This window comes from Python bivittatus, unplaced genomic scaffold (genome assembly GCF_059951505.1).
Source record: "Python bivittatus isolate LINGU-HERP-01145 unplaced genomic scaffold, Pbiv_v1 ctg000700_np1212, whole genome shotgun sequence".
NCBI classification, from domain to species: Eukaryota; Metazoa; Chordata; class Lepidosauria; order Squamata; family Pythonidae; genus Python; species Python bivittatus.
This window is the reverse complement of record NW_028277098.1, coordinates 35,979,130-36,003,860: the sequence shown is the minus strand read 5'-3', so window position 1 is coordinate 36,003,860 and position 24,731 is coordinate 35,979,130. Positions and strand designations below refer to the sequence as shown.

The 24,731-nt window shown below is 35.6% G+C and overlaps 1 protein-coding gene across 4 annotated transcripts in view; it reads right to left on the bottom strand.

Annotated features, from left to right (window-relative positions):
* Window positions 1–24,731, bottom strand: part of NEGR1 (neuronal growth regulator 1) — a 566,285-nt gene that overhangs the window by 78,469 nt on the left and 463,085 nt on the right. The gene's annotated exons all lie outside the window — the stretch shown is intronic.

Sequence of the window (24,731 nt, the reverse complement as noted above, 5' to 3'; positions counted from 1 at the left end):
TGTTCCTCACTATTTTCTCAACTGGATGTCTTAATCATAAAGAAAGATATAATATTTGAGAAATAGCTGGTGCAATATGCAAGTATAAATGATTTTTCAGGCTTTTTGTATTCATGTAATAGTAGATTGTTGATTTGGTATGAATCCTCCTTGTTTTCTGAATGTGTAAATATATCTAAAATGAATAAATAATGATGAGGTTTTAAGGATTTGTTTATAGATAAGAGATGAGATATGAGATCATTTGTTGTATTTTAAGAGAAAGTGGTAAGTTACTAAAATTGTTTATACTTGGAAGTAATTTCTTTATATATTTCTTTTCTTTTTCTTTATTATATTCTTTTTTCTTTCTTTTCTGTTTTTATTTCTATTTTCTTTCTGCCCTTTCAATTTTTTCTTTTTCATTTCTTTTTCTTAATTTCTATTAGTTTTTATGTTTTTAATTGTAATTTTAAATTTATTTTATTTATTAATCAACTTTGTATGACTGCCTATCTCATAAAAAGCGACTCTGGGTGACATACAACAATATGATAAAGCAACACATATATAAAACACTCAGTATAAAAATATAAGAATCAGTATTAAAAGATAAATAATATAAAAACAAAATATACAAACCCTAAGCAAAGAGAGGATAAGAATAGCCACCTCAGCAATGGAGCCATCTAAGCATGTCTCAGGTTCCCTGGGAGCCCCAGGCTTGGTGACATAACATATTAATAAAATTAGTATAAAAATAAAACGAATAAATAACTAGTGAATAAATGCAAGCTTCTTATGTGATTATAAGGATACTAATGGTTTATTATTTTAGAGAACTATATTAGTATAGAAATCTTTTCATAATCCTCCTGGCCATTAAACTGTCATTTCTTAAAGATTTTACCTTAGTTTTCAGGGAGGAGGCATGATTTTAATAAAAGTACAAGCTACAATGACATTTATTATGTCTGGGATCTGAAAATGGCTAGGGAGAAAGCAAAGAGCTTCAGATCAGACACACCTATTATGTAAACACAGTAAAGGGACCTGCCACAATTTTTTCCCTAGAAAAAGATCAGTAAAAAGTCCATTACTGCAAAAAGAAAGGAGAAAGAGATGAAGGATTTAAACCTTAGGGGTTGAACTCTGTTTTTCTGTGTTATATAGTAGTTAATCATTTCTGCAGATAGGATTTCTAGCTTTCAGTAAAACTGTCAGTCAGTCAGTCTGTTTGTCTATTCTACTGAGTATCTGAAGGTTTCACTGTTAGCTAGTTCCTGAGTATGGGGGATAAGGTAATCAGATATTGAATTAAGCCATGATATAAGGTGGAAGATTCATGAATTAAGCCATGCCTGCATGAAGTAGTATTGCATGTCACAGACAATGAAAAAGGTAACCAACAACTGGTTGATTGTTCAATCTAGTAGTAGCCATGTGTATCTCAAGGTGTCCAACTCTGGAAGCACTCAGAACTTAAGTAGGTACAGGGGGTATTGTCAAAAGGAGAGAAAGAAAAGTCCTCACATATATAATGTCCCACTTGGTTCAGATGAGTCTGTCCTTTCTATAGTCAGTCTGTCCTCATCTTTTTGAATGTAATTAAACTATACTTCAAAACCACTTTAATTAATGCAGATGATTTTTTTTGAACAGTTGAGCCCTTTCCTCAAATGTTAATACTTTTAATTTGGGGGGGATATCCAGTGATTTATCACCTCACTAAATATAAATTGAGGCCAGGATTAAAGAACCTTTATCTCTGAACCCAAGGAAGTATAAATCATACTGCATTCTGGAGAGCAAAATGTAAAAGCACTATGTAATATTGCAGGTGGATCTGATGTTTAAACAAAATAAAAAATAAAATAAAAAAAGTAAATGTATGCAGCCCAACAGCTTCCAGACTTTATTTTCATAGAACATACATCCTGATCCAGGAATTTGTACTGTAGCATCACCATTCATCTGAATGGAGAGGTTCACATTCAAATTAGCCTCTCCATTCATATGAATGGAAAGCTCAAGAAGAGGAAAACTGTTCTTTTTAAAATTTATTTTTAAATATGCATTATAGAAGATCATTTTTTATTCTATTATTCTGGTATTAGTGTAGTAATGTCAGAGAGAATAATTTTGAGGGCAGGTATGACAAGGAAAAAAAATCATAAATTTATCTTTGCAGAGTTATCGATTTATATAATTTGTTTTACTGGGCTTATACGCTGCTCCAATCAATTCCGACTCTAAGCACTGTACATACTCTAAGTTGCTTCCACAGAATCTTATTGCAACCACCTGGCTTTTAATACATATTTGTGAGCAACTGAACAAGTGAAAAATCAATAAGGACAAATTTTAAGGGGCAAAGGTTAAGCAACTTTCAGCTGTTTGGTGCTTGCCTCCTTTTAGGCTCCCTCCATCCAAACTTTAGTGTTGCATCTTTATGGTATTTTGCATCCACACTGCTGTAGAGGCCAGCTTAAACTCCATGATCATAGGTTAATCTGCACGTTTGACACTGCTTTATGTTATCAACTCACATGTGGATTACAGATGCAGTATCACAAACCCTATTTTGCTTAGAATGGTAAATTGCAAGATCATAGGAATAGACATGGTTTTCTTTCTACCTGACTGATACCTTCTTCCTTTTTTACCCAACAAAAAAAGAAAATTGGAGCAGTAGCTACAGAACTATGGCACAATCTTTGGAATATGCCATCTGAAGCAACTACCTAAGGAAACTACTTCAATTTATTCCACATGGCTAAATGCCAAAGTGGGTAACTAAGATCACCACATCTGTGGTGATCAGAAATTTTAAAATCCTTTCCCTCAAAATCTGGATCGTTTGTAAAAACCTCTGTCAACAAGCAGAAAAATCCTAGTAGATATATTGACCCATTGAACAAAGATGGAGTACTGTGTATAATTTTGTGGTGACTATTTAGAAGCATCATGTAGAAAAACTGGAGAATAAAGAAAATATATAATGTCTTGTAAAAAAAGTATTTCTCTTCTAATTCTTATTAGATACCATTCAGCACTAAATACCAGAGGTTTCTTTTCAATCATTTACTGAATGACTGGACTGTTTTATATTTATAACAAGGGTTATATATGTGGTGACAAACATGGAAAATAATCCTGCCTTCACTCACCATAGATGTTTGGATGTTTGTAGCCCAGTTTTGTGACAGTCCTAACTAAGCAGAACTGAAAATGTTTGTATCGTATGAAGATTGTTCATTAGCCTGAAGAGCTGTTTGTTTGAAGGTGTGGCCTCACTCTAAGATCAACTGAAAGAAATGTTTTGGAAGAAAACAAAAAGACAGCCAAGTTCTAGATTACAGAAGGCCACAATTTTATTTGCAACCATGAGAATGATCTAAATATTGAGCTAGAGTTAAGAGTATGAATGTTAGGCATTTGAATTAAGAATTAAGGAAAATAATGTGTTTTTATTAATAAAACAAATTACGCAAAGAAGGTGTATAACAGTGAAATGACATAGAATACTTTATTCCTGCAAATAATTCTAGGATTCCTTCAGTGATAGTTCTCCTTTTGGCTTGAAACAGAACAAAAGGGCAGTAGGGATCCAATGATATAACACCTCCAGAAATATCAACCTAAAATCACTTAACAATTGAACTAGCAGGTAAAAATTAAAGAACAAAAATAAATAATAACCAAGAAGAGGAAATTAACTTTAAACTTTCTCTGAAAGACTCATAGCATTAATTTTAATTGCCCATTTGGGTCACATTTTACAGTGTCATTTAGTTACAGTACAAATGACTGAAGTAGCATTGTATTAAAGGTGTACATATACTATTTGAAATACTCTAGTTGGCAAGAGAAGTTTTGCCATTTGTAGAAATCCACAATGGAGATAATGAAAGAGAATGCTTTACAATACATCCTATGTATTTCTAATAAATAAAAAGCTGAGCAGGTAAATGTTTTTATTTCTTTAATAAAAAACCCAGAAAGCATGATTTCTGCTGTTAAATATAATGGTTTAATATTCTATTACTGTGATACTTTTAAAATCAGTAATGGATACTGCAGATATCACAAAAATCTAAATCAGGAAGAATCTGAAAAAATATAGACTAACTCTCATTAAAATATTTAAGAACTGAATGTTCTTAAATGTTCTTAAATGTTCTGTGATAGGTAAATATCAGTTTGCAGAAATCAGAGCATCCTTTTCATTGCTGGGGTGTACTTTTTTTTCTTTTTTAAATGGCCACCATGGACAACAAAGTTGGTGATGTGACATCATCAGAGGAAGTGGAGTTGGAATTTCTGGCTATTTTTTCCCTCAGTTTCTGAGATTTGGGTTTATTTATTTGAAATATTGCTAAGTTTTGCCTATCACAGCCTTAATAAACATATCTTGGGGTTATATGAGAGTGAAAAATCATGCTGCTATCAACTGCAGTCACAATCTGGTTGTGTGGTATGTTGAGTTTTCACAAAACTAGATTGGAGGTTACAGAGACCATTTGTTGCTACTTCTAAGTGAAGAAAAAAGCTGTTTCATATGTTGCTCCTAACATAATTAAGCTTTTATTAATCTGATTGCACTGACTTGAGAGCAGAACCTATTGGAACAGGGAATCCTAAGTATATCACTCTACTATTCTCATAGCATCCATCCAGATTTAACTTCAGTCAACCCATTTTACTGTTATGTAAAGTCTGAACTTGTATGGGCTCTGAAGTTAAACAGGGTCAGGCCTGGCTAGTAATTAGATGGGAGACCTATAAGTAACTCATGAATACAGACTAGACTGAGAAGTCAAAAACATCATGGATGATGTTACATAGTTGTGTCCATGTAGTTATCAGGAACTGAATTTGCTTCAAGATTTTTTTTTTACCCTTACATTTCAGGTGACCCTGTAATAATTTTGATTTGGAAAACAATTATGTTCTTACAGAAGATGTTCCTTAATCTAGCATTATATTTTGTTCTCTCTGTGTTACATTTACTCAGTGACAGTAAAGTTTTTACTTTATCTTTAATAAAATTATAATGACAGTGTTTGTTTTCAAATGCTACAATTTCAAACAATATTCTTACTTAAAACATATGATGACATTTTGCATTAACAACCTCATTCCCAAGTGGAAACGAGATCTGCATTAAAAACCTTATTTCAGACCTCAGATTAGTCAGAGGAAACAGTCCTTTAAGATGTTATTTTTATAGCTATTTCGCACAGAAGGAAATGAGAATGACAAAGTATTCATGCTCCTGGTTGCTTATTCTTATATTAATATGTATAAATAGAAAGAACATGAATAATGTAAGACACAGGAAAAATTGTTTGTGATTTTGGTCTAAAATATCCATCTGATTAGCACTACTCTAATAATTAAACAATTTTATTCTCAGAGGTCATTCTTCAAATCTGTGTTGATGGCTGCATAAGAGAAAAACTCAGAAAAAGCCACTGGCATCTGTGGGGGAGGGGGTCAAATCAGTTAAGATGACAATCCTAGCAGTGTGATTGAAATGCTGTCCCTTTGTACCTGTGTGCAATGTCAATGTGCATATAAAAGGGGTGGGAGTTGACTGTACTGTCATAACCTCCATCTTGGCTTTTTTGACCCCTCCCTGTGGACACTGTTGGAGGAAGGCAAATGTATCAATCATTGCTGATAATTGTAGAAGACAGCAGGCAGAAGACACATGGATAGCCCCAGTGTGGAAATGATCAGAATGGTGCATTGGTACTATCACTCACTCAATACTGCTCTTGTACAGCTTCTGAGAGGGCTTCATTGCAGTGAAAGATCTGAGAATGGCATTGCCCTTGTAACAGAAAGGGTACCTGAAATGATGCTTTCACAGGTAGTATGAAGTAGAGCTCCTACGGAATCCACTGGCTGTTTCATTTTCCATAGCTGCCTGCTCTCAGCCTGTCAGCTAAGCCAGCCCTGGAGCTATTGTGGTTAATTTCCCTTTCTGCCGCTGTCAAGAGGAAGGGAGTTCAAAATGTATGGATCGGACACATTTAACAGCACAACAAAGCCACCTGTTTTGCTAGTTAGCATCCAGGCAGCTGGGAGTTCAGGTTGGATAGTAGAAGCCAGAGGTCTAAGAGATGAGATAGCACAGATGTCTCATCGTTCTTACCAGTCCCTAGCAACTGCAGAGTTACTGCTTGCATGGAATACATTCACCTTACAAAGGAAATTAATCCATGTTTCATTACAAACAGATGATATTCAGTTACAGGTTTCTCATTTTCTGCAGCACTAGGTTGTTATTCCTCCTGTCTCCAATGAAAACATGTCAGTCTGAGTCTGCAGTATTCAGAATAAAGCAACAAGATATTGTCTTCAACTTACTTCCAATGTTTGGACCTTTGAACTTACTAATGATTGTAATAAATTTCAAACTATGGTATAGTGGTTGGTGGACTGACAGGGGAGACCCAGGTCTACCCTTAGCCATGAAGGCTTACTGTCACTCTCTCTCAGCTAACCTCACAGGGTTGTGGCTGTGGGAAAAAAGCTGGAGGATAGAGTGCTACGTACACTGCCTTGAGCTCCTGAAGGAAAAGTGGGATATACTTTTAAGAAATAAATAGCAATGATCTTAATTTTATAATGTTACATTAATATAGTGTATTGGGAGGAGGCCATCCTTTGGATTCAAAGGCCAAAGGAAGCTTTGCACTCCACTCAGAGTCAAATATGTGAAATGAGCAGCTATACAAATTTAATTAATAAATAAATACAGAGGCATGAAAACAGTTGCTGTCTGGAACTCTTTAAAGCAGCAGTGCCTTTTCCTGGATAAGATGGCTACTCTTCTACAGTTGGAGCATGATCCTAGCAAAACACACCTTTGGTTTAAGGGGTTGTGGACAGGTGCTCCATTTGCATCCCAGGTGCTTGAGTCCTGCACAGTCTGGTAATGTATATTCAGAAATGCATAATAAATATTTTGCAACCTGACCAATAATGCTTTGATGTTTGTGTATACACATACTTATACATCGATATGAATAAATATCTAATCTATTAAATACTACTATTGATTAACAGAAACACCACTAAGTTAAGGTTGACGCATTCCGGATAAAATCTATGGCTGGACAGCATCCACTATTGGAAACAAAATCTATCTCCTCTCTTCCTTCTTTTTTCCTAATCACAATGAGGTTTTATCTTTATATGCTGCAGTACGATTCTGCTCTTACTGTCAGTGAAAGAGCTAATGTTCTTAGTTATCAAGCTTGACCTCATGGGCTGACATGGCTGGGCTACTGCTGAGGAGCCGGGGGCTCAGGAAAAGCAGAATGTGACCCTGGTGAACCTACTGCCCTCTGAGTTGTGGTGCTGCTATAGTGTGTGGCCCCTCTCCCTTCCTGCGACTGCAACCCCCTCACTTCTCTGCAAAACTCATTAAACTGACTAGAGCTGGGTGAAGCCTTGTGCCAACCTCCCACTAGGCTGAATGATCCAAAATGCAATCCTCAATACTGATGTCACCCTGCAGCACACCCTGCAGCACACCACACAGTGGCACCAAGGGCCAATTCAGCTCCCATTCAGATGTATCACTGCTACCTGGGGAGAAAGTAACTTCTGCTCAACCAGCCTGCAAGCCAGGGGTGACAGCCATAGGCTGGATGCGGTAATAATGGTGGGTGCTACATAAATGAGCATCGCAAATCTGGCAGTCAATTGGCCAGCCAGCAACCCTACTCTGGAGTCTGGCATCAGCCTCAATTGTTAGATTAGGTATCAGGTTTGCTTGATATATTTAATCAGCTTTAATGATCTTGAAAAACATAAAAATGGTATCAGTGAACAGTGAACAGACAATTTTTTTGTGTGAACTGCCCAGAGTCCCCCATTGGGGGGAGATGGGTAGGGAGAAATTTAAGAAATAAATAAATAAATCAATCAAAATCAGTGATATAATAGAATTATTACTACACAGGATTGGTGTAATAATCTGCTGAGGGCAATGTTCTTTTACACCTAATTTACTATATGTAGAATGATGGAAAAACCAAGGTGGCTGGGCATTCTAAACTGAATTTTTCTCTCTCTGAAATTAATCAACGTCCCCCCCCCCCGCAAGATTTTACATATTATGTGCTTTTTAATATATCTGTATCTATTAGAGCCATGTAGCACTTTGGATTTGGAGATACTATGGAACATGTGAGGTCATGAATGTAGCACCTGTTGGTACTTACTTAAAGCAGCTGTGTGATCCTATGTCTGATTTTAGGGGTGGCTGCATATTACTTTAAAATATATTACTTTAAAAATATATATTTTTTCCTAAATGCAGGGGCAGAATTAAATCCACAATTGGAAATGTTATTTAAAATATGATAAAAACCATGTGGGCATCCATGTTTCACATTAACATAGACAATGTATTTCTTCTAATACCTTGCTTCTGTACAAATGTATGCTGATGACATCCAAAAATAAATAAATAAATCTCTTGTGAATGAGACGTTACATAAAGGCAATTTACCTTTTTTTTTTCAAGCTGTGCTTATGCTGTTGCTACTACGGCAATTTGAACATTAGATCTTTGATAATTACTGTGTAATTACTGTGTTACTGATCCATGATGAATTGAAATCCACAGTCAATGTCCCTCAAATGAGTTGTTACAAATTTGTATAAAATGCATAGTGAAATGAACTTCATGATAACATTCATAACCCAGATCAAATTCTGAGAAAAACAAATTCATTAGCATGGTATTACAGTGCAGTATTACATCAACTGTGAGAGACAGAGCATTTGATTCTCTTGAAACCAACTTCTTATAAAACATTTTTACATTGTTGTGAATTTAGTTCAAAATTAAAGCAATGAAAGGGTTTTCTTTCTTCTTTTTTGGCAGTTCAGGGGGTTTCATCAATTTAATTCAGGGCCACAGAAATAAGAGCAATTTCTTGTAATTAATATAGGCTCAAGTCATTTGCTACCAAAAGCAAGCAAGCAAATAAATATATAAATATTATAAATATTTTCCATTCAATTAAATTACAGATAACATTTTCCTTTTATCATACCAGACAACTAACCAATTATGGTTATGACCTCTATTTCCAAAATTCCTTAAAAACTTCATTCTTTCCTCCCCTCCTCCTTTTTTATTCTCTACTTTTCAAATAAGGAATATAAGAAATCTAGGACTGCTTACAGAGTAAAAAAATACACCAAAAAAAATAAATAAATTAAGGGATGGCCACAATAAAACCTAAATTCTGTAGATATAAAAAGAAGCCATAAAATGATATCACGAATTAAAAGTTATAATTGTAAAAAAATAGGACAATAAAAGTGTCTTTGCCAGATACATAAATGATTGTACCAGTTGAATGTCTGGGGAAGAGTACCCCACAAACAGAAAAACACAACCAAGAAAGCATTCATTAATGCAGGTTAGATATTATATGGACTTCTATCTGGAGTTCATGGAAACCATTCAATCAAATCATTGCTGTCCATTGTAGTTGCATTCTGAGAAGGAAAGGCCTTCATGAGGAAACTCCGCTCAACTGCCAATACAAATTGCAACATGTTACAATGGCCAACTTCAAACATCATGCCAAACCCTAATTTAAGATGACACGAACAAGCCACAAATGCTCCTCTTGATTAGGTGTTTTCACATTTCTGCTTCTGTTTCAAATTGGCTTCTTTCAAACTAACCACAATGAACTTTAACACAGTTTGTCAGTTTGAATAAAGACACAAATAAAGGCTGTGTTGGAGGAGAATGGAGGAGAATAAGAGAATGTAAGCCCAATAATTTCTGCATCTTATTCTGGCTCATTCGTAAATACTAAACTGTGATTCCCATAAGCAAACCAGAATCAGCTGCAGCAAACCTGCAGTTTATAATATACAGTAATACCTGAATAAGGCTACTGGAGTCTCTGTGAGATGTATCAGAAAGGTAACAAAAAGGAGTATTCTTTGCAGAAGTTCTCCTCCATTGGATTCTGTTCCCCTCCAAAGCAAAGGCAGCCTCTACTCTTTAGAAAATTTGTTAAATGTAGTTGTTTCAGAAGCCTTCAGAGATTGATTGAGGCTAGCACCAATTGTTTTATGTATATTGTTACATTTAATGGATTGCTTTTAATGAAAGTTTTTTGCATTGTATTTTGTCTATCGTACTTTTACTCTGGTGTTTACTGATTAGAGTCGTTTAGACTAAAGCAGTATATGAATCTTATGAAAAAAAAAAAGTGGAATAGAACCTAATGATAAAATGACAGAAATGAGAACTGTCTTCCCAGATCAAGTCCCTGTTTCTTTCTATACATTCTAAAATTCTTAAAAAATGTAAATTTCTTGACATCAACAGAAAAGGACTGGATTAAATTAGACACATTTTTCCAGGAAACTAATTTAATATTAAGAATCTTTGTCAAATAATCAATATCCAGCAGCCTTCAAAGTTTGAATGTTTGTTTCTTTTTTACTACTGTATGAAGGAGAAATAACATCGTTTGCTCATTCCTCATGTAGGAAAGAGGTTTTTCTGAATTGCAACTGTCACTGGATCTCAAGGTAAGAGCGGATTTTATATTGCTCTTCAGCAAGTTGTTCATTAGGTTTCCAGCCATTGCACAATTTTTCATTTGCCTGCCTTATATCACTTACTCTTAATCAAAACTCCTCAAGCCACTTGTTAAGGCTTCCTCTGGATCAGAAAAATAAGCAAACAGCACCACTGAGATAATGGGAAATCTTACTGGCTTCTAGTGAACACAGCAAAGGCTACTGAAATGCAGAGTTCATTTAAAACAAAACAAAGAATCTTCATTCTCATGTGAAATGGATGGAAAATTCCCTTTGCAAGCATGAAGATAAAGCAGCAGCTTCATCATTTAACCCAATATTTTTCCTTATCTGTAATTGAGAAAACACACATACACACACATCCCTAACACACACACACACACATGCATACACACACACGGACAGAGAGAGAGAGAGAGAGAGAGAGAGAGAGAGAGAAGGAGGGAGTTATCTGAGGTTGAAACCTTCCAGTAAAAGAATACAGGATTATTATCAATAGTGTTGATATGAATCTTGCCTTTTGAATTGTAAGATATCCCTGTGCTTCCTATAAGGAGCTCACAGATACGGATCCAAATATATTCCAGTACATAGTTCTGTAGGAACAGATTTGCAAGATTCACAACTATGGAAACTGCCACAGCTCAAAAAACAATATTAAATAGTGTCCGCAGATCAGATGAGTTTACGTTAAAAAAGATATCAGCAAAATTTGCATTTTGAAAGCTTTCCTGAGGAATTTATATTTAAACAGTATACATGTTTGGGAAAATTGTATACAAAAGTCCCCCAAAAGGAAAGTTGCAGATGAAAGCATATAATTTTTAAAATAAATTTATTTTTTAAAACTCATAAAAGAATCCCAAGAGATTAAAAATTGCTCTAATTGTTTGGCTTTGCAAACCATAAAGAAGCACAAGTGAGCCCTGCTTCTCTTTATGCTTCAGGGAAAGCAAACACATGGGGGGGGGGGGGAATAAAAATAGTTGTAAAATGTTTCAGTAAGAAACAGCCATTTTCAGCCACTCAGTATCTTTGGGTATTGTGAAAGGGCTAGTTTTATCCCTAGACATGTAAATAGCGTTACAGTGAAAGGAATCTTATAAATATAATTGCATATATGTAGGATTGTCATTTGGAGGAGACTAATGTTAACCACGCTTTAGGTGGGGGACAAAAATTACTGTTGGATGTGTTGCCATCTAAGGAGAAATGCTAGCCAATACTTTGGAGATGGGTACTGAATGTCTGAAAAGGATTGTTGTCTTATATTCCTCAAGGTCAAATGGTTGTTCTGGAAGCATATTTAAATAAACATCTCTGCCTTATTTTTACACCACACTGAAAATCAATAACGCCATTTAAAAAGAATATGCACCATCACAGTAAATGACTGAAAGAATCCAGAAGTTCATTGTATGAAGATAAAAATGAAGGTAAAGGAAGATTTTGGGCTTATATGTGAGATTGCAGTAGACCATACCTGGTTGCTGCTATCATGTAATGACTTGATCCATGGTTTCAGACCCTCTCAGTCATAGTAGCAACTTTTACATAGACTCTAAATTGGATTAAAGTTGGAACCAGCCACAAATATCTTATCAGGAGCACATGAAGCAAAACTTCTGAAAACTAACCTGGCTCTCAGTCTCTGCCTAAGATTCCAAACTAGAAAGTGGATTGCTTTTGAAATGTCTGCACAGGCACCCCAGAGATTGTACACAAAGCTTACCATCCCTTCCTTCCTATGTTGGCTTGTCAATGATTCTGGAGGAGTGTTAAATTACACATCAGGATTCTGTTCTGTAATTCTTCCATTCTATAAGGAAACAGTAAATTTCAGGAGGGATGACTTAGCCCAGGAATCATGACCTTTAACTCACTCCAAGATGTTGTTAAACAGGTCTATAAATAAGAGTTCTTCTGGTTCCTGCAGCGTTTAACTTGCCTCTCTGGCTTTTCCACAATGGCCTGACTGAAGTCAGAAAATACCGAAAGCTCTCCTAGTTCACATATACTTAATTCACCTACCCTCAGGAAGCTGGTAACCCGTGCAATCAGTATATGGGTTCTTCCTATTTTTTTAATCATAGGGCAATGTATAGCATACGTAACTAGGTTATTCTTTATGCAAGTGATAAATCTTGCAGGCAAGCCATGCATCAAAGTGATAGTCCACAAATACAATAAAAAATTTACAGTTTTCAAAGGTTGAACGAATAGAAGATTGCCAAGGATTCTCATTTTTGCAATGTTATTTGGATTAAATTTGGCTCCAGCCATTCCTCATTGTGGCTCAAAGCACAGAAATGTACTGACAGAAATCAAACAAACAGACTAAGGAAACGTGGCAGTTTCATTTTTAACTTTTTCAGTTCTGCTGTGCTATGCACTTAGTGCTTGGTAGCAGCTGTTGGGAATCTGTCAGCCAGATTTAGGTTTAGCTGAGTCACTGATATAATGCTAGTGCTTCTCTTTTTTTATCTCAAAGCATTTTTAGCTCAACATCAAAAGCACAATTCTCAACTTTAAGAATGCTCACAGAATAAAGTTTGGGAAATAAAATGATTACTTAGGACAGACTCCAAGGTAATAATTTTAAGAAGCATTTGCACTTACATTTTTTTTTTTTTGACATCTTAACAGGTCAATTACATTTCAAATGTGTCCATGGAAAAGTTTTATTAAAAACAGGGTCCTGAGTACAGTTATTTCCCAAAAATGAATGGGACCTCTAAATGTCTGAAGTCCAAAAATTCTTGTTGACATTCTTTTCTAGCATACATTGACAGGGACTTATGTAGAGTTCTCTGGAGCCAAGGTAAATTTTTTTGTGTGGGCAGAGGGACTAAATGGAATGCATCTCCCCACTTTGGCAGATTCAAAGGAAAGTGTCACTGACTGTCTCCACTAGTGTGACAATTGGGAGTTGGTGGGAGATAAGTAGGAGGATCAACCAATCACTTCTCCACTATCCTCACAATTGTGAGCTTATGTCCTGCAAGAGTCTCCACTTCCTCTGTTACCACAGTATGTTCCTTTCCCTGTCATGCTTGACTGCTAGATTCAGAAGGAACCTCCCTTCCCAGTCCCTTCAGATAAAACCACACTTATCATTGTACATGTGCCCCTCCCATGTGGCTGCCTGAAATACTTTCTCTCTCACTGCATTCTTCCCAAGTAGGACGGAAGGAGAGAATGAGAAGAAGACATGAGAAACCAGCAACACATGCTGAGAAGCCACCACAGTCTCTGAATGTTCAGAGTACACTGCACAGCCTGGCCTTCCCGCTTTCAGTCTATCCAACCAAGAAGAGTAGGGGCTAGTAATGCTGCTGCCATCAAGGCAATAGCTGACTTGAGAATAGCAGCAGAAGAGGAAGCTGGATAGCATGGTTCCTCCTCCACTTATTCCCTCCTTCCCAATACGCCCTTCTTCCATGATGGCTCCTGATAGAGCTCTGTGAGGCAAGGAGTGGGGAAGGGGAAACCTGCAGGTCCCTCCTTGTCTTCACTCTTTGCCTGCCAATAGCATTGAGTTTTATGTCAGTGTCAGGCTGATCTGCCCATATTCAAGATTACTGATAGTAGATTTTAAAATAATTATCTGAACTTAAATTTACTAGTTTGTTTAGGGTTAGATGTAGGTTATAGTTATTTCTGAAAAAATGTGAAATGGTCGGGTTCTCTGAGGTTTTCTTTTATTTACAAAGCAAAAGTGTTCTGTATACTCCCAGCAGTATGGAAATCTCTGCAGAGGCTCCTTTTACTGTACAACACTTCTTAGAATGATATCAGACCACGCTACAAAGCTATGGAGCAAGATACAGCAATGGGAAAAATCTCATTTCCTAAGGTTTAGACATGAAAAAGTGACAGGACAACCTAAATCTGATCTGTCAATACATCTAGGAAATCAAATGCTAAAGAACCAATGAGTGTGAAGATTCCCTTCCCTGGTAGGCTATTAAAAAGAGGAAGAGAAGTTCCATTTTGCCTTTGTTTCTTTTCTCCTAGGAAGACAAAACCCCAGTTCCAAAGAATCCAGAAGTGTAGATCTACAAAAGCTATAACCATCTAAAGGACAATGGAACTAGATGCAAATTGGAATTCTAGATTTTATTGACAATGATTTGAATTTTGTGCCTTTGTTCTATCTGTTCTGCCTGGGTTCTCCATTGGACATGCATGTGTTTCCTGTTAGAGAAATAGCCACAGTGGTAAACCCTGCAGAAGCCACTGTTAGATTTTTATTTTATTTTTTCAAATCTCTATTTGGCTTTCAACCGGTTAGTTCTTTAATCTGGATATACATAATAAAGAGTTGATTTTTTTTATTGAGTCTTTGGTTAAACTACAACTAGGGAAAGGAAGCAGGGGGAAGTCACTATTTTATCTCTTCTAATTCTGCCAGACAGATTTCTCTAATAGAAAGTGGTTGGTAGTAGGATGTTGAATAGGCTCTTCCCAGGAATGTGGAAGGGTCCAGTAAGGGGCCAATGTGGGAAGGGCGTAGAGACTGCTGCTCAAGGGGACCAAAAGGGTCAACCTGCCATAATATAGGCACATGTGTTATGTGCTTGAATGACCCATTAGAGCTCTCCACAACCCACTACAGTTCCCCATTGGTTTTATAACCAGTTGCTGCCACACTGCCACCACTGACCATGACTTTAGGAAAACCACACAGAACCTACACAATCTTGCATAATCATATGGTCATTCTACAAAGTGCTGCAAGAGCCATTCTCTGCAAAAAGGTCAAGGGTAATATGAATCCTTGAAACACTTTACTGTAAAAATAAAGAAAAAGGCACACCTTATATATTTTCAAAAACGAGTTGGATTTTTCTGGAGAAGTAAAAATGCTGCAGAGATGTCAAAACTGACCTATTTGGTCAGGGACTAAACAATACATAGTTTTATAAGAGACTGGGAACCTTTTATGGACATTTTGCTAAAATGGAAAAACATGAAGTGGGATTTCTAGATTTGATGATTGAAAAAGGATTACATAAGGGGCCGAAGAGATTGTTGTAATGTTAAGGAGGGAGGAGGGATAATGAGTTGTAAATGCTGTAAAGAAGGGTGGAAGTCACTTCTTTAATTACCTTTTTTTCCCTTTAACTCTACTGTTTTCTGCACTTTTTCTTTTCTTTTCTTTTCTCTTTTCTTTATATATTTCTGTATTTGTCTTTTATCTATGTAAAAACTCTCAATAAAAATTAAAAAAGAGAGAAGTAAAAATGTTAGTTTATATGGATTTTATTCTAGTTGGAGCCATTTTTTGTGATTACAATTGTGTACTTTATTATTGTAGCCATATGGAATCTTTAGGACTGGACAATATACAAATCACTGTAAGCAAGGAATGAATAAATGAATGAATGGATGGATGGATGGATAGGTAAATAAATAAATGCTAGCTAGACTTTGTTTTCACTAGCTTTTCTCCTACCATAGAACAATTAGGAGTGAAAAATCCAATGATTTCCTAGAAAGCAGAATTATTTTATATCCCCCAAGGCTACAATTCTGTTACTCACTTCAATAGAATAAGCTCTATTGAATTCAGTTTGAAGTACTTTTTTGTAGCCACATACAGGATTGCACTGTAAATTACTGTTTGGAAGTTTTTGCTGCCAATATAGTTTGATTTACAAAGTCTAACAGCAGAATTGTGCAAAATAGCGCAGAGTGATTCAGCAAGAACACAGTAGAGGTCTTTTGCATCAACAGTTTATATTGTTACGGCAAGATAAAAACAGATATTTTAAAACAGAAAATATTGCAGTTTGAATTATGTTAAAATATAATGTTTTAGATTTTAAAATATAGTTGGGGTAGTACATGATTTAGGAATAAGCTGAAAGATGGTTATTTTTATCAGCACCAAAAACCTCTCTCTTCAGCAGTTCTCAACAACTGCTGACAAAGGTTTTGTTCTGTCCTGAATAGAATGTACTGACCTTGAAATAACATAATTTTATTTTGATTTCCTATTGGCTAAAATTAGGGTTATAACTAGCCCAGAAAACCAGTCCAGAATGACTCTCTTCACATCTCCAATTAGTTGAAACTTTGTTGTTGTTTCTCTTATAATTGGCCTTTCTTGCTACTTATAGTTATGTCATCTTTCTAGATGCAACTGTGAATACAATCAAAGGATATGAGCTAGAAACTGTGCTCCTTTGACCTCATTTGCCCCTCTCCAAATAAATTACTGAAAATAATGCACCTTTCATGAGGGAAAATATGTTCATGAAAACAACTTCCTACCTTTCAAATTCAGCCTTAATCAAAGCAATTGTCACTTAATGATCCAGTATTGATATTTGTAATGATAGCTCTTGATTAACCTTAGAGATTAGTATTTTTTCTTTGATGACTGCAACCCTGTGGCCTGAAATGGCAATTCAAATGCCACGGGATTTTTCCTTATGAGGCCATAGAAAGATTCTGATCTCAGACAAAATTTGACATTTGCTGTCAGAAACATGACTTCAGAATTGTTTCTCTTGATGTCAGAACTCCATTATTGGGGTTGAAAATGAGTTGTGATGGGAGGAACTCTGTATATCTGCCATCCCACTCTCCATCATATGCCAGTATTAGACCACAAATAGATTAGTTCTTGCCAGATTTGAATCACTTTACTTTCATTGCATGCATTCAGGGAATAATTCCTAGAAACAACAACAACAAGACGAGGAAAGAAAACTTTCCATATTCAGTTATGTCTTGCTGGCATCAACTTGGCAGAAATCTGGATTTCTAGAAATTTCCATTATTGGAGCACTATGAGGACAAGATTTTATTGTTCTGCCCTCCATTATAATATCACATTGATTACCCTTTGACTTTAGTGGCAAATGTTGCAACTTCACTGAAACTGTAGTTAGAATTAGTGTAGTTGAGAGGTGAGGAGGATGGATTTAAAGTTTGTTCAAAGCTCACTTACTTCATGAGTTCACTAGATGGTATATTACAAGGTTTAATCTCCTGGCCTCAGTATGTTATTTATAATATGGGACAATAATACTGGTTTCCATTACAGATTTCTGCAGAACTACTGAGGTGTAAATTATAAGAGCACTTAATGCTTTCTTACTCAGGCAAAATTTCAAGTGGCCTGTTTTATGTATTCTTTGTTGATTTTATCCTGCAACTTATTCTAAAGCCTAATGGAAAAAAACATTACAATTATAACTTGGAACCGTGATTTAATTTCCTGCAGAAAATTACACAAAACAAATCAAGAACAAAAAATGAACAAAAATCTACAGTCTTCTACAGTCTAAATCTGATAGTACATAATAAAATAGTAGTCCAATATCATCATGAACTGTATTTATGGTTAGCATTCTGTGAAATGAGCAGAGCTAGGAAAGAGTAGGCTATTGGTTGACACAGAAGTGAAATAAACTAAATTTCCCTGGAGAGTGCCTTTCTTTCATAGAGATGGCAAAAGGGCTTAGCAGTACTCAGTGAGATCATGGAATTTAAAAAAATAAACAAGCTAGCAAACTTTGCTAGAGAGTGAAATGCATTACATGTAATATATCAAATAATAATAATAAAAAAACCCACCTATAAATGTAAGAGCTCAGAAGCCGATAAGATTTCTCACAATATTTCCATTCTATGTATGAAGTAGAGTGAACATTTTTCCTCCAGTTCATTTTATAAATAACAAATTATTGTAAAATATTCAATTGTGGAGCCTTTGGCCACATATACTTCACATAACCTCTGTCCACTCACAAATATATATATATATATATTCACATGTAGAGATAGAAATGCAGCAATAGGAATGACCCTATTTGACACAGCAGAGAACATCATACATAAATGATATCCATAGAGCCATTATTTCCTCATCAGATTGAAGGGCTTGATATTTACATGCACCTGGAGTAGATTAAAATATAGATCTATACAAGAATCACTCAATCTGCTTTGTGGCTAGCTCCTTGCCTTTAGAGGTAGCTAAACTTAATTTGTATGGTCAAAAGAGAGTATCCCATTCCTACTCATTCCCAGCTGAAACATGGATGAGGGAAACACCTCTGTTCTCCTATTATCTAGTATACGTAGGTATAGCCCCCTACAATGACCAAGCAATGTTCGTTTTTTTAAAAAGGAAAGGTACAACATTTGCAGGAAATTTAGACTGGGGAATAAAACATTCCAAACAGAGGCTTCAAAGTTACACGATCTTTTTACTATGTCACCTTCTTGTTGAGACTATTTCTGCAACAGTCTCAAAAACCTTTGTTACTATAGATTGACTGAACCCTGCCTTTTCTATCCTTGATCTTTCAGGTAACACAGCCTAATATATTAACAACCCCATAGCCCTCAGGAGGGGTAAAATAGGATTGGTGGTAGTGGAAAATGCTGTTTCCAAGGTCAAAAGAGAGAATGAAGTCACACATCTATATCTTTTATAACTGTAAACATTAAAGTCTTTAATCCATAGTTTTTCCTCCTCCTCCTCCTCCTCCTCTCATAATTAAGATATTATTTGAGCCAAAGTCCTAAGGATAATTTAAAAATCAAAAGAAATGTTTTGAGCTGAGCAGAATATCTCCCCTTCTTAAGAATTACATAACAGTGGTGGTGCTCCACAGAGGATTTTGAATCAGAGGTGGGGCAAATTAGAGAGAAGCTGCCTCAGCACAATAAAAACACCTCAAAATGACCCATTCTGCTTTGGGTTTGGGCTTTGCACAGCCCCAATGAAAACCAAATACTGCTACAAAATCTAGAATTATTTGATTTCTGTCTCTTAACCAAATATCCAGTATAAGATTCTAATCTGGAGAAGCGTGTCTCCACCTTCCCAATGCACCCCCTCCCCGCCAAAAGACAGTCATCACTAGAGCTGAAGAATTGAAATGGAAGTCTTTATACTATCACCTGAGGCACATGGAAAGAATCAGCATATTTACAGATTACAGAGTAGAAATAGCTTGTTCTGACTTTTACATAAGAGTTTGCATTGATCGCCATCTGTACACAGATAAATAATACATGATATATTAAGTTTTCTGTCTGTAGCTGATTTTTTTTCAATCCAAAGGAGCCATTCAGCCAAAGGAATCTTTCTCCATCTAAGTGAATCACTCCAACATTAAATGGATCACTGGTGTCATGGGCAATGCAAATGGTCACGAAGATTAATGAGACATACACACACTGAACTACACTATTAATGTATTCTTTTGACAAAAGCATTTCAAAGTTTGGCTTCATAAACATAGCACTGGAATTCTAGACCATGATGCACTGAAATTAATAACTATTTAGAGAAAATGAAAGAATAACAAAACACGTGAATTACTATTAGGTATGAATATTGACTGGATAATTAACCTCTGTCTGTAGAACATTGAGGTTTTTTTTTTTTAAAAAAAGAAGAATTTAGGCTACAATCCTATATACATACTGACCTAGTAGTAGATTACATCAAATTTAAGCTTGCACTTTGAGTAAACATACATAGGATTTGTTCTGCTTGCAAATCACAAGAGTTATAATTATACATGATGCAAAGAATGTTTTCAAACTGCAAGACTCATCTCCTAGAATTTGTACATTTTAACCTTGGGTTTGTATTACTGTACATGTAACACATGGCAGCAAACATTTAGAAAAACCATTCAGGTCAGTAGTACTGGTTCTATGAAAGATACTATATCTTTGCCACCTACTTTCACACAAGGTCCTCAACAGAAAAATGAGTAATCCTAACTTAAGAAGGAATGAGCTTCATAAAGAGAATAATCACCACCACCAGCACCACCAAGAACTGTGGCAAATTAGAATTTCCATGTGTATAGCTGAAGCACATAGTATCTTTCTGATAGTCACCATTAGAATGATTGTTGGTTTGAGGGAAGAAGGAACTACTTAATATGGACATATCATATTTCAAGCTTAACTGCAGGAATCTTGATGACATGTAACCAGCAAACATACACTATATTTGAACTTGAACCAACAACAGCAATTGTAGCACAGCCGTAAATGGAAAAAAAAATGCATGCATAACCAGGTTGAAAGCCTAAGGTTACTGATAATACCTTACAGAGATTTGTCAAGATTCTGCTCACCCCACTTGTTGGGAGTAGCAACAATTTCTTGGACTCTACAATGGCATGATTGATGATGTAGGTTCTCACTACTTCAGTATGTGACCAGTGGGGTAGCCAACAAACTGGGCTGAAGCCCTGGGATACTATCCAAGTCCCATATGGGGATCCCGTGGGCATAGACTGAACCTTGACCAAAAAGAGATTCAAGCTTCTAAAATATAAGTGAGAGACAATCTAAGCAGCTCTTCCTTTTTAGATGCTAGTTTCAGCATCTTCCCCCTTTTTAAATAGAAGAACACTGTCTATACTGCCTCTATTTACAGAATAGGTCATTCTTCCTTCTTTCCATTCTTCAGATTACAAATGACACCACAAATTTATGTTCTCCCTAAATTTTATTTGGTTAAAAAGTTCTATTTGTTGCTGAATGTTACATTAGTTAGAAAGTGAAGAGCATTTTCTACATGATGTAAAGAAATGATTTCCTTCCTCTTCCACTGAAGCAGATGTTCAAGGCAACATGGTATTTACATTTCACCAGCATTATTACCATATCTCAACATTTCTATTGCACCTTTCATCCCCAAAGAGCTGAAAACATATGATAGGTATACAAACAGATCACATAATCCAACATTAAAATGAATCTGTGACAGCTGCTTAATGACATTCTAACATTCTGCAATGATAAACACTTTGGAATATACAGCTGAATTCTCTTTAAAATATCATGTGCAATTGCTTTTGCTTGGCTAAGACAATAATTCTCAACTTCTTCACTGTAGGCCAAATATCTGAAACATACTACATATCACGGCCAAATTATTACTTTTTTTCAGACAGAACAGCATACAAAATTAAAATTAAAACCAAAACTTGATATCTGAAGAACCAGCTTAGGACACACACTCTCATTGACATATGTTCTTAAAGGCAAAGTCTCACTTAAGTAAAACTTTGGTGACATCAACACCACATCCATTAAGTTCAGTTGGCAACAGGGCAGAAGTAGTTGACACTGTCTTCTTTTAGAATGCCTTTTAACATCTCAGCCAAGAGTAAAGATTATTATTTTATTTTATTTTATTTTTATTTTTTATTTATGTAATTTCTATAGCCGCCCATCTCAACCCAAATGACTGAGCAGCGAACAATTTCTGGGACTTCCCCTTCCAAATACTAACCAGGCTCACTGCAGCTTAGTTTACAAACTCAGGCATGGTCAGCCAGGTGCTGTCACTTGCTGAGATGTGTATCATTACACAATGATTTCAACAGATAAGTGCAAAAACAGACTATTGTTTTTAGAGGGAATTCTCATTATGTTTGAATCTAGAGGTACGAAGGTAGAGCTTTCCTAACTTTTGCAGTTCTAACTACTATTCTGTGGGAGTGGGAAACTCCTTATTCCTTTCAATCTTCTGGGCCTTCTGAAGACATTTCAGAATGGTATGCAGAGGAAACTGAAGGAAGTTTGGGAGGGGGTGTCAGTGGAGATCAAGAATATTGTCTTGAATAAATGGGAGTGCCTTCATCTCAAACAGAGGCTCCTTTCAAACAAGGGACCAAATAATCACAAATGCAATCTTATGCACATTTATCTCAGACTCTCTTACAAAGTAGAAACCTATATTAAGTACATGGCCCATAACAAGTTTCCCTTTCAAGGTTTTTTTTTGGTCTGACTATACATATCGTAAGATACAGGGGTATTTTATCTGAAGTTTTAGCAGTTTGAATGTAGATCTGCTACCTTTCTATATGAATATTTAATTGTAAAACTATTCCATTTCCTTGCATTTGAAAAATAATTACAATTCTGTAATGGAGAGTTAAGGTTAGCATTATTTCCAATTTTCCCCAGAATTATTTTTAAGGAAGTGTTTTTCATTTGCTTTTAACTTGACCCTGTGCTAATTCAGAAGTAGAGTTTGCATATTTAAATGAGACTTAGCTCCTTCATTCTTTGTCTCACTTAAACGATTAAAAAACCTGTGCTTTTTATCTTTTGATAGGTACCATAGAAGTGCTTGTTCCCTTGGGAGAATGGGTTTAATGAATCATAAAATGTATGCCTTTACTTATAGCAAAGTCAAAATGTTCCACATTCCTGAGAAGAGCCAGCCTTGTAGAGAAAGCTGCAAGTAAACAATGGAGATGCTTCAAATGAGCCTCTAGATGGCAGGATGGGACTATCCACGGTACACGCCCATAAGCTTAAAATGGTTATCTTCGAAACCCTACAGAGCTTGCAGCTTGTGTTTGAAGCACAAACAATGTATTTCAAAAAGAATATATTTGGAAAAGACTAGATGATGGATTAGTCACAACTAATTAGAATATTGCAACTTGTTACTTTACTCATGGCATTATGAGATCTCTGTAGCATTTGGAATTTATTTTGGCTGCTGATCAGTTATTTACTTTGCCACAAATTGTCCATCAGTGCTCCGGGCAGACTTTACAAGACACTCACTGGAAAGTATCTGAAGAAACGTGTCATCACATCTGTTCTGTCATCTAGATCTTCCTCTTTATAAAACAAACTGCATTTCTGTGTCTTTAGCAATTTATACTATAAAACCTGTATTCTTTACCTCTAAACTGTCAGGTGTAAAGTTTAGTTCCTGTAGTTCTTGGATATCTATCCTTTAGGGACTAACACCTGCTAAGCTTCATCAATAATACTGAGGTCCTGGACTTCAGTTTGTGTTCTCCCATCCTAGTAACAAATTTTGTTCTGCAGTACTGTGAATTCTCTGAAATAGCAAATAAAATGGTCATTTCTTTTTCAGTTTGTTGTCAGAAGAAATATACTGAGACTATCTCTAATTACTCCATTGTTCATTAAGATGTTTATTAGTTAAGATCTTATTTTTATGTATTCTTGATCTGAATGCTATTTTGAGAAAATGGGGAAACACATAATCAGAGAGATTTTGGTTTTTTAAATAGATCAGCGAAGATTTTTTCCATCTATGTACAGTCTAGTCATATGCTGTGTTAGCCATAACACTTTTATGTTTGGTAGAGATTGAAGATGCTCAGCCAAAGCTCCTACCTTCTGCTGGCTGTGGAATAAAATTATGTGACTAATAGCACTGTTGTTTTCTCTAGTTAGTGGAATTCCCAATTTTAAAGAAAAATACAAGTCACAAGTAATAGTGACTTTGAGTTAGGTCTCAAGAAAATCTGACCTGAAAAATTATTTGTGTTTTTTGTAGGTCATATAGGTACAAAATATCCAAACATAGCTGTTTATATGTTCTGATATAAGCAAACAGAACTACACATATTTTCAATAGACTTTCTGTTAGTTTTAGTAAATATATTTCCATATGAACAAGTCCTATAAACTACCTTGCCCCAATTAATGTCTTTCTATAGCTGATATAGCTTGAAAGTCACATCAAAAGTGTATCCAAACACGATATCTTTAAATCAGAAGTATGGCTCATGCTATGAAACATAATAATCATTATTATTTCAGAGTACCTTGTCGCAGCATTCAATTTACAAGCCAGGCATAATTATACTGCGAATGTCAGAAAGAAATAAGTATTGCTAAATATATGAATTAATACTCAATCTTCTGCTATTATAATGTTCATCATGTGAGTTGTTTAACACTGGAAGCACCACAGAGACTGCATTATCTTGCATCCTTAGAACAGAATTCATGAAAAAAGATGCAATCTCTGTTGTTCTTCCATAGGTATTCAAATCCTTTTAAAGAAACACAGATAGAAGCAGTTAATTAGCTGGATTCTGAGATAGTGGGAATTTTGCCAAAGCTGAAATGTGTTGTCTTCTACACTAACAGAAAGAGTTGCTTCAGGGCTATAACAAGCTTTGTGACAGAATCATGATAAAATCACTGTGTCTTCATATACCAATAGTAACACTGCAGGGGAATAAAGATAGTTGGCCAACAGGGGCTCTGTATTCTTAGTTACTATTGGCAGCTTTTCTAATTACTCTATTCCAACCGCTCAATTATTTGTTGTATCTTCCTAATGTATCACCAGCTTTTATTTATTCATACAC